This window comes from Platalea leucorodia, assembly GCF_965183815.1.
Source record: "Platalea leucorodia genome assembly, chromosome: 8".
Lineage (NCBI taxonomy): Eukaryota > Metazoa > Chordata > Aves > Pelecaniformes > Threskiornithidae > Platalea > Platalea leucorodia.
In genome coordinates this window covers 27,481,626-27,489,561 of record NC_138830.1, presented here as the reverse complement: position 1 = coordinate 27,489,561, position 7,936 = coordinate 27,481,626, and the positions used below count along the sequence as shown (strand labels likewise).

General features: G+C 47.9%; 1 protein-coding gene across 3 annotated transcripts in view; it reads left to right on the top strand.

Annotated features, from left to right (window-relative positions):
• Positions 1–4,256: 4,256 nt before the first annotated feature.
• Positions 4,257–7,936, top strand: part of GIGYF2 (GRB10 interacting GYF protein 2) — a 78,017-nt gene continuing 74,337 nt past the window's right edge. For all 3 annotated transcript variants that reach the window (XM_082320519.1, XM_082320518.1, XM_082320517.1), the window contains exon 1: positions 4,257–4,342. The gene's annotated coding sequence lies outside the window, so the exon portion shown is untranslated. The remainder of the gene's footprint in view (positions 4,343–7,936) is intronic.

The window sequence follows — 7,936 nt, the reverse complement described above, 5'->3', positions numbered from 1 at the left end:
GGTGCCCGTGTTCGATCCCCAAAGCTCGGTGTCCTGACTTGGATGAGAGAGGGAAGTGTTAAGCCCCTTCTTAATAGCACTTCCCCTTCTGTACAGCAGTTCTGGTTTACAAAGCCCTAATGTTTGCAATTCCTCAGAAAGGGACATGGCCATGTAAATATTTGAAATACTGTCTACTGCTAAATGCTGACATCTGAATGTTGTCAGCCTTTCCTTATCTTAAAATAGCCACTGCGTCTCAGCCCCAGTAGTGCTCCAGCTGGGAGCCAGGCAGGTTGCTTCAGCTTTGCATTTCCTCTTTCTGTCTTCGGGGGGGGGGGGGGGGGAAAAGTGGACATCTGAAAATGTGTCCCAGCATCTTGTTTCTGCTGTTGCTGATCTGCTAAGCTTTGCTGGCATGGCTAGTTCGGGGGGGGGGGGCTCAGGAGGAGGCCTAATTATGCATCGTTGCAGGTACAATCCAGTGATGAAACAGAAAACATAAATATTTTATCTGGTGCAGCTCTACTCTGTGCGTTGTCGGCAGTCAGTGCATTTGCCATGTGTCTGTGAGCCCTCGGGTCTTGGAGGTCAGGTAAAATCAGGGTGAAGGTTCCTTAGTGTCTATTTCCACAGGAAAATTGCAACACTGCAGCTCTTGATTTTTCTTTTTTTTTTTCTCCACGGTGTAGCAAGCACTGCTGACTCGTGCTGCTTTGCATGTGCAGCTGGGTGAGGAGCCTGGGGCAGCAGGAGGAGGGGGTGGAAAAAGGGCTTCCAGTTGTTTTATTTTAATAGATTTGAGTCAACTCCAGCTGATGAGTTTCAATAAGGAAATGAGCAGTGTGTCTGTAGTAGTTTTTTTCAATTTAAATAGGTGCTGTTAGTTGGGGCCTTTATTCAGCGCAGTGAACGCTAAGTGCTTTTGGGTTTTGAAGTTGCAACAATGTGAGTTTTGAAATTATCATTGCAAAAATTGACATTGGGAAATTAATTGCTTTCTAAATTGTTCTGTTTTGCTGGCGACTATTGGTTTGAATAACAATGTCATTAGGTTATGCAGAAGTACTAAAAGAAATTGTCTAGCTCAATCTCCCATCATACTGGCTGACAATACTTACTTAATTTTATTTACCTATATTACAGTCCTTGACACTCTGTCTTCCTTTTACGCCTGATGTCACCACAGGTGGCTATTAAAGGTCCTGGCAATCCCAACTCTCTTTACTGATAGCTGCTGATACATCAATACCTGTCTGGCACTCCTGACGTGCCCCAAGTGACTCTTAAGTCTTTTTGTTATGGCAAGTAGAGAAGTGTGATGAAAAGCCTGCTGTGGTTACGGGTCCTTCCCAGAAGGGACGAAGACTTGCCTCAAGTCGCTCATCTCCTAGAACAGGAACTCCAGGTAGTCCTTGATCCCTGGAGGATTTTTGTTTCAAGTTTCCCAGAGTAGGAGGCATACAGTACAGGAGTCCCTAATACTTCAGCCAGCACCGGGGATGGGTTCAGCCTGTCTGGATACTCGGATCGCAGTGTGTTTCTCACCGAAGCTTCTGTCGCAGCCATCGTCATTGGCTGTAGGGGACAGTGTGTGATGGCAGGAAGTCTTACCTAAAAAGCTCAGTGTAAACAGAGTCAGGAGGGAAAGGGAAACAGTACAATCAGGTTCTTCCTGGCTTAGGGTTCAGGCTTTAGCTGTAAGGATTAAGGTGACGAAATCAAATTTTAACCTTATGGGAGGGTCCAAATAAATCCCTCGGCAAGATGAAGTAACCAGAGTGCTTTACTGTTGCTTTTCAAACTCAGCTTGCCACATGTGGAGAGGATGTCTTAAAATAATTGGGTGTTGCAGAAGTAGCAGCGTATTTGTGGTAGTCTGTCTTTCAGCAGAAGCCATCTGAGGTGATAGATGCATTGAAGTGACAGACTTTAAAACCTTTAAAAACTACAGTTGCATGTTCACCTGCCTGAATGTTTGTGTCTGTTGTTTTTATTATTTTTAGGGATGTGACAAATGAGGAATGGAAAAGAGAGGCTGCTGAGATATTGACTCTTCTCAGACAAAATCCCTGGTATTTTGACAAACAGGGGAACCACATTTCCAAATAACGAAAAGTGGGGGTGGCGAGGGGAGACGTGACAGACTCCGCCATGACTGCTGGGCTGCTCTTGACAATCATTTGCTGTTGCAAAGCTGTGCTCTGTGTTTGTAGCTCCTCTGCTGCGCCAAGGGAGGGAGGCTCTTGCTTCCAAGCTAAGACAGGTGAAAGCAAAGGGTCAATAAGGAAGGTTTTTAGTTTGTTAGGGATGCCACTTCCCTGCACTTGGATTTTTAATAGTGAGGATGAATTGGCATGGTAATCCAGGGCTCTGAAGTATATCATGCCCTCAGTACCCTAGTAAATGTCAGACTAGCTGCTGGGGTGATTTCACACCCAGACAACGTCAGCTGAAGTCCTGTAATTGAACCATATAGGAATTTAACCACACAGGTACAGTCTTGAATTTTCATGAGAGTATCCGTGTTCTGCTTGAAAGAGTGTTGTGGAGGATTTAAGATGTATCCCCTATTACAAAAAAAAAGTCATCTGAGTTTCCTTGAGGTATTTTGCAAAAATGCCAAGTTCTGCAGATGAGGCACATTTCAGACACTCTCTTCTTGAATTTTTTTTTCTCAATAATATAATGTTTGTGCTAACTGGGATAAAAAAAATTCCACAAGTGCTAAGCTTCTCCCATCTCAGATAAAGCTTTTCTTAGAGCATGTGAAAATATTTTTGAGTGCTCAAACTCAAGTTCGATAAGTAGAATAACAAGGCACAGCCACTTCTGCAGTGAAGTTGGAAGTTCTGACTCACAGCTTGAAACGCAGTGCTGCCTCTCTCCCTCCCCATACCGTTACTAGTATTGGCTCAAGCTGTGTGACAACAACCAGGAGGATCAGATGTAGCTTATCAGAGGCCAGCCCTTTGCTCGGGAGCTTTGCTTTTACATACCAGCCTCCTAAAGGAGAAATTTCATTCTAAGATTTTCGGGTGAAGTAGTCCAGTCCTATGTTGCTCTCAGCTAAAAATATGTCCTAAGAATTACAGGGTTTCAAGCCATTAGCTCAGAAGAATCACTTGTGTTCACTGTTGCATCATTTTTGGCTGGCCTTCAGTGCACAATGACAAGTATTTATGCACCTAGAAAAGGACGGAGAAAGCTACATGGACTGTGGCTGAAATCATGATTGGAGTGAAATTGTTCCAGCTGAAAACGGTTGTATCTTCAATAGTGCGTAACAGCTAAGAATAGTTTTTTAGGCTGAAGGAACCACATGGGGCTATTCTGCATCATGTACTAATATGGGGTTTAGGACTAAAAATAAAACAGTATTTTTAGCTGGAAAAAAAGTTTGCCTCGAGGTCCCGATTTTTCCATCAGGTAATTCAGAGTAAGAAGCTGTACTACCTAATGCCCTTTCTCTATCAGCCGCCGCCTCCCAGGCTGCCTGCCCCCGAAGCGCATCCGCGGGGCTCCCCCGGTGACCGGCTGGGAGCGGGCCCGATCCCCGCGGCGCCCGTCCTGCCCTCCGCGCCCGCACACAGCCTGTGCTCACAACATGGTCGCTTCTCAGAGTTAGGCGGTACCTCGCGGGCTTTTAGTGCCACCGGTAAAGCTGAATTATCTACGCGTAGCCTAGAAGCGGAAAGGGTAAGGCCGCGGGTGACAACGCGAGCTCCTGAGGCGCGGATGCAGCGGCCCAGCAGCACCTCACCGCAGTGGCCGAGGCCCCAGCCGCCGCTTTGCGCCCGGCCCTGCGGGACCTGCCCAGGCGGGAGACAACGGCAGGAGGGTGACGCAGTAATTTAACTGCTGTGGGGGGGGGGCGCTGCACCGGGAGAGGCGGCTGGGCGGGAGGCGTTACCGGCCCGGCCGGGGAGGCGCCGGCCCCGGCCCCGGCAGCCCCCCGGCCGCGGCCCCGCAGCCCCCCCGCCGTCCCACGGGGCCGGGCGGGGGGGGGGGGGGGGGGCGGGGGGGGGGCGGGGGGAGGGGAGCTGCAGTCGACGCGTCCCTCCAGCAGGGGGCGCCCGCAGGGTGGGTGGGTGGGGGGGGTGTAGGGGGACATGCGCGCGCAGCTGCTGGGGGACCGCCCTCTTCCTCGCCGTGCGCGCGGCGCGGTGTCGTCACGCGGGCGGTGCCTGCGCGAGGGACGGGGTGGGGGAGGGGAGCGCCGTCGCCCATCCGGGTCCCGCAGCGGAGGCAGGGGGCGGGGCCTGCCCTCACGTGACGTTGCGTGGCGGCGCAACCGCCATCTTGTGTTGTTGGGGCTGAGGAGTCGCTGTGGCCGTGAGGGACTCTCCGTCCGGGAGCGCAGGTAACGCCGTCCCGCCGGCTCCCTGCCCCCGCCACCGCTTCGGCCGCCCCCGCCGCCTCCCCGCCGCCGCGCTCCCGCCGCCGCCGCGCTCCTCGCCTGCGGGAGCGGGCCTAGGCCGCGCGCCGAGCACCGGCCTCGCCGGCGGCTCCTGTCCGCCGCGGCTGCCGCAGCCCCGAGGCGCCCTGCGGCCTACCGGGAGGCGAGGCCGCCCCGGCCCGGCGGCGAGGGGCGCGCCCGGAGGGCCTCCCCTGCGCTTCTGGCGACGGGCTTTTGCAGGGCTTGTTGGGCCTAGCCCCGCTCGGGGGTGCGGGCCTTGCCCTCTCCATGCGGCTCCTTGGCAGCAGGTTCCGGCAGGGGGAGACGGTGCCTGTCAGGCGACGGCGGGGCGCCCGGGGCTCCTCACGCCCTGCGGGGCTGCCAGCTGCGTCCCCGGCGCCGTCTCCCCTCACGCTGACCCTTGTGAACTCGCTCATCCCCTCCCAGCCCGGTGGGAGCGGGCCTGTGTTCCGGCAGCGCCGCGGGCAGGTGCGCGCTCATTGAAGCCTATGTGTGCCCCGCTCCGAGCACGCCCAGCCCTGTCAGGTTATACAGGCAGAGGAAGGAGGGAGCTCGTCGAGCACTCGAGCCTTTTCCCCCCGCCCCCGCAGGCAGCAGGGTGTTCGGAGCAGCAATGACCAGCAGTGTTTGACTGGAGAGGCCTTGGCAGGCTGAAGAGAACATCGATCAGGATTGTGTACGTTTGGTATTGATCCAAGACAAGTAGTTTCAGTGTCAACAAAGCAGTCTCCGCTATTTCAACTCTATGTAATTGCACTTTGAAGTGGGACAAGTTGTAGGCCAAAAGGAGATGTTGCCAAGTAGTACTTCTGGAATAAAACCTACGTTTTTCCCAGTAACCTTCAGCTCTATGTTCTTGGTTTGCCGCTGTAATACTTTACCTCTTACTGTAATTCTTAAGTGTCTGTTTTCTTGGGTGGGAGGGGAGAGAACTTCTGAATTTTGATTATGTTCTTCTGTCTAACTTTTTACTGCTCATTCTATTTTCTTGCTTCAGGAGCTGACTTGGGCAAGTTCCTGGAAAGTACGTGTGATTTTTTTTTTTTTTCTTTTTCCCGTAACTCTGCTGGTTGCTTTTGTTCTTAAGAAACTTTTTAATAAACACAAATTAATTTGCTGCTTTGTGAATAGAACATTTGGTAGATGCACAGTGTGATAATTGGGAACCTTTGTAAACAAAATGGGTTGCAGTTGTCACCAACAAAAGCTTTGTTCTGGTATTTTTGAGCTCTGTTATTGGGTGTTGGCTCCAATAGATAACAAGAGCTTTAGCATTATGAGGTATTGGTATTCTTGCCATTCACTTGAATAAGCATCCTTTGAACAGTTGGCTGATGCTGAGGTAAAAATGTGTGCCCTAATCTGCCATGGGGGTATCAACAGAAATGTTGGAGTGTCCATTGCCCCTTCTGCACCCCCTTCGCTCCCCAGGCTCACGTAGTTGTACAAGTTAACTGATGTCAATGGTCATGTGTGTCAGTGTTAATTTCTCACTCAATGTGTGATTAAAAAAAAAAAAGATTCTGTCTAATGGTCAACTATATTAAAACGAAGGTAGAGATTTGTCCATGGAAGTTGAATGTCACTTCCAGCAAGACCCGCTTCTTGTGTTGAACCTTTGATAGCCCCTTTCAATATCTGACAATATTGTGTATGAATACTACGTTTTCTTAATGATTTTAAGAGCTGCTCAGGCTCTCCCATTCCCTGGATACATGAGCAGGCATGGGGGTACCTGGTCACTGTATTTCTTTTAGGACCTTTTCCTAATGGTTTCTTGAGCCTGTCCTCTAAAGCAAGAGCATAGAACTAAAATGCAAAGTAGTCATGTTGCAGTGATGATTTGTTTCACAGGGTGCTTACAAAAATAATTTGATACCATAGTAAAAACTTGGACTTTTGCAGATCCTCTTTTCATGACAGATGTTGATCTTAAGAGAACTGTAAAATATCCTCAGATACTCCTTTTAGTGTTTTTTCTTGCCTTCCTAAAACATACAGTAAATGAAAAATATGACCTTTATGCTGATGTAAGTAAAAAAAAAATGCTTGTAAATAGAGAGTTGAGGGCTTTACAGCTTAATTTTCCCAACTATTTTACTCCTTGATTGAGGAAAAGACTTTGTGTGTAAAAGAAGAGTGCAAAGAAGGTTTTGGGTTTTTTTAAGGAATTCAGACTATGTACCATTGCATCTCTTCTATGCTTGCTGTCTCCTACGGCCAGTTGTCTAAATGGAGCTCTAACATAAAGTGGAGTTTCTTATACCTGAATGTAAGAAAAAAGTTGGCAGCTCTTTTAAGATCTATAGATACTTCATTTAAAGACAGACTAGATGTCAAAGTTGTATGGAACATCTCATTGGGGCAGCTGACTGTCTGAAGAGGTGGTTTGCTACTACGTGCCTCTGCTGAAAGATCTTTCTAATTATTTAAACATAGAAAGGAAACATTGGTTCACAGTAATTGATGAAGATGAGCTAGGTACCTGGACCATGGTCTTTTCCTTCCCCTCTTCCCCCTCCTTTAAAGTGGTTCAGGCCTCTAGCTCTTTAGATTTTTGTTGTTGTTGTTGTTTGAAATACCAAGAATATGAAATTTGATTCTGCCTACTTTTGTCTGATCTTGTAAGTTCAAGTAACTGTCAAATGTATGTTTCTTATTCTTTCATTGAGGTCTTTAAAATTCCTTCTTAGGGCTTTTTAAGGTATGATTTTAAATCTTCTCATAGTCCGATTTAGAAAAAAATGCCTTTTCCTAGCATTTTTTTCCCATTTTTCTGTTTGTTCGTTTGGTTTGTTTTTTTTTTCTCTCAGTGCTCCTGCTCAAAGATGAGTGGAGATAAGCTATATTTAATTCATGATTATAGACAGACAGAGCTAAGCAGCAGAGCAATAAAATTTCTGCTCACGAGCGTAAAAGCACAGGCCTGATCTGCCTTCTCTTTCCTACATAGCTTGCTAGAGATCCATTGGGTGCTTTGGTAAGGAGAAACCCATCTCTTTGTTATTGAAAAACATTTGTGTTGAAAGGGACTCTGTTTCTTTGTGTGGTTTTCTCATCAATTTATTTTAATTCATTGAGTGACATTTGAAAACCTAGGTGTATGAAATGCTGCAGGGGGGATGGTATTTGCTTTTATGGGAACAAAGTCAGTTTTCAGCCCAGCTTAGCCTCTCCTTTCCTCTCTTGCAGTCAACTCCTGAACATTTTTTGGTTGCACGAATGATCTGGCTTGAAAATTGTCAGAACTGAGAAAACTTAGCAAGTTTGCTCAAGGTGTAGATAAGTTATGGATGGAACTAAGAAGAATTAACTGCCTTAAATTATAAGGTCTATACAACATTGGCCCTCTTGTGGTTGATGGTAGTATGTGTATATATATAAAACCATGTAGTTCATCATAGTGATGTTTAATACCATTATTTTTTAATCTTCAGCTCAGATGGTAGCAGGGGATTGTAGCAGACTGGGGTCTTTACATTGCTTTGTTAGTAGCTGAGATTGCCACAGTGTGTTGATTACAAAATGTGTCTACTT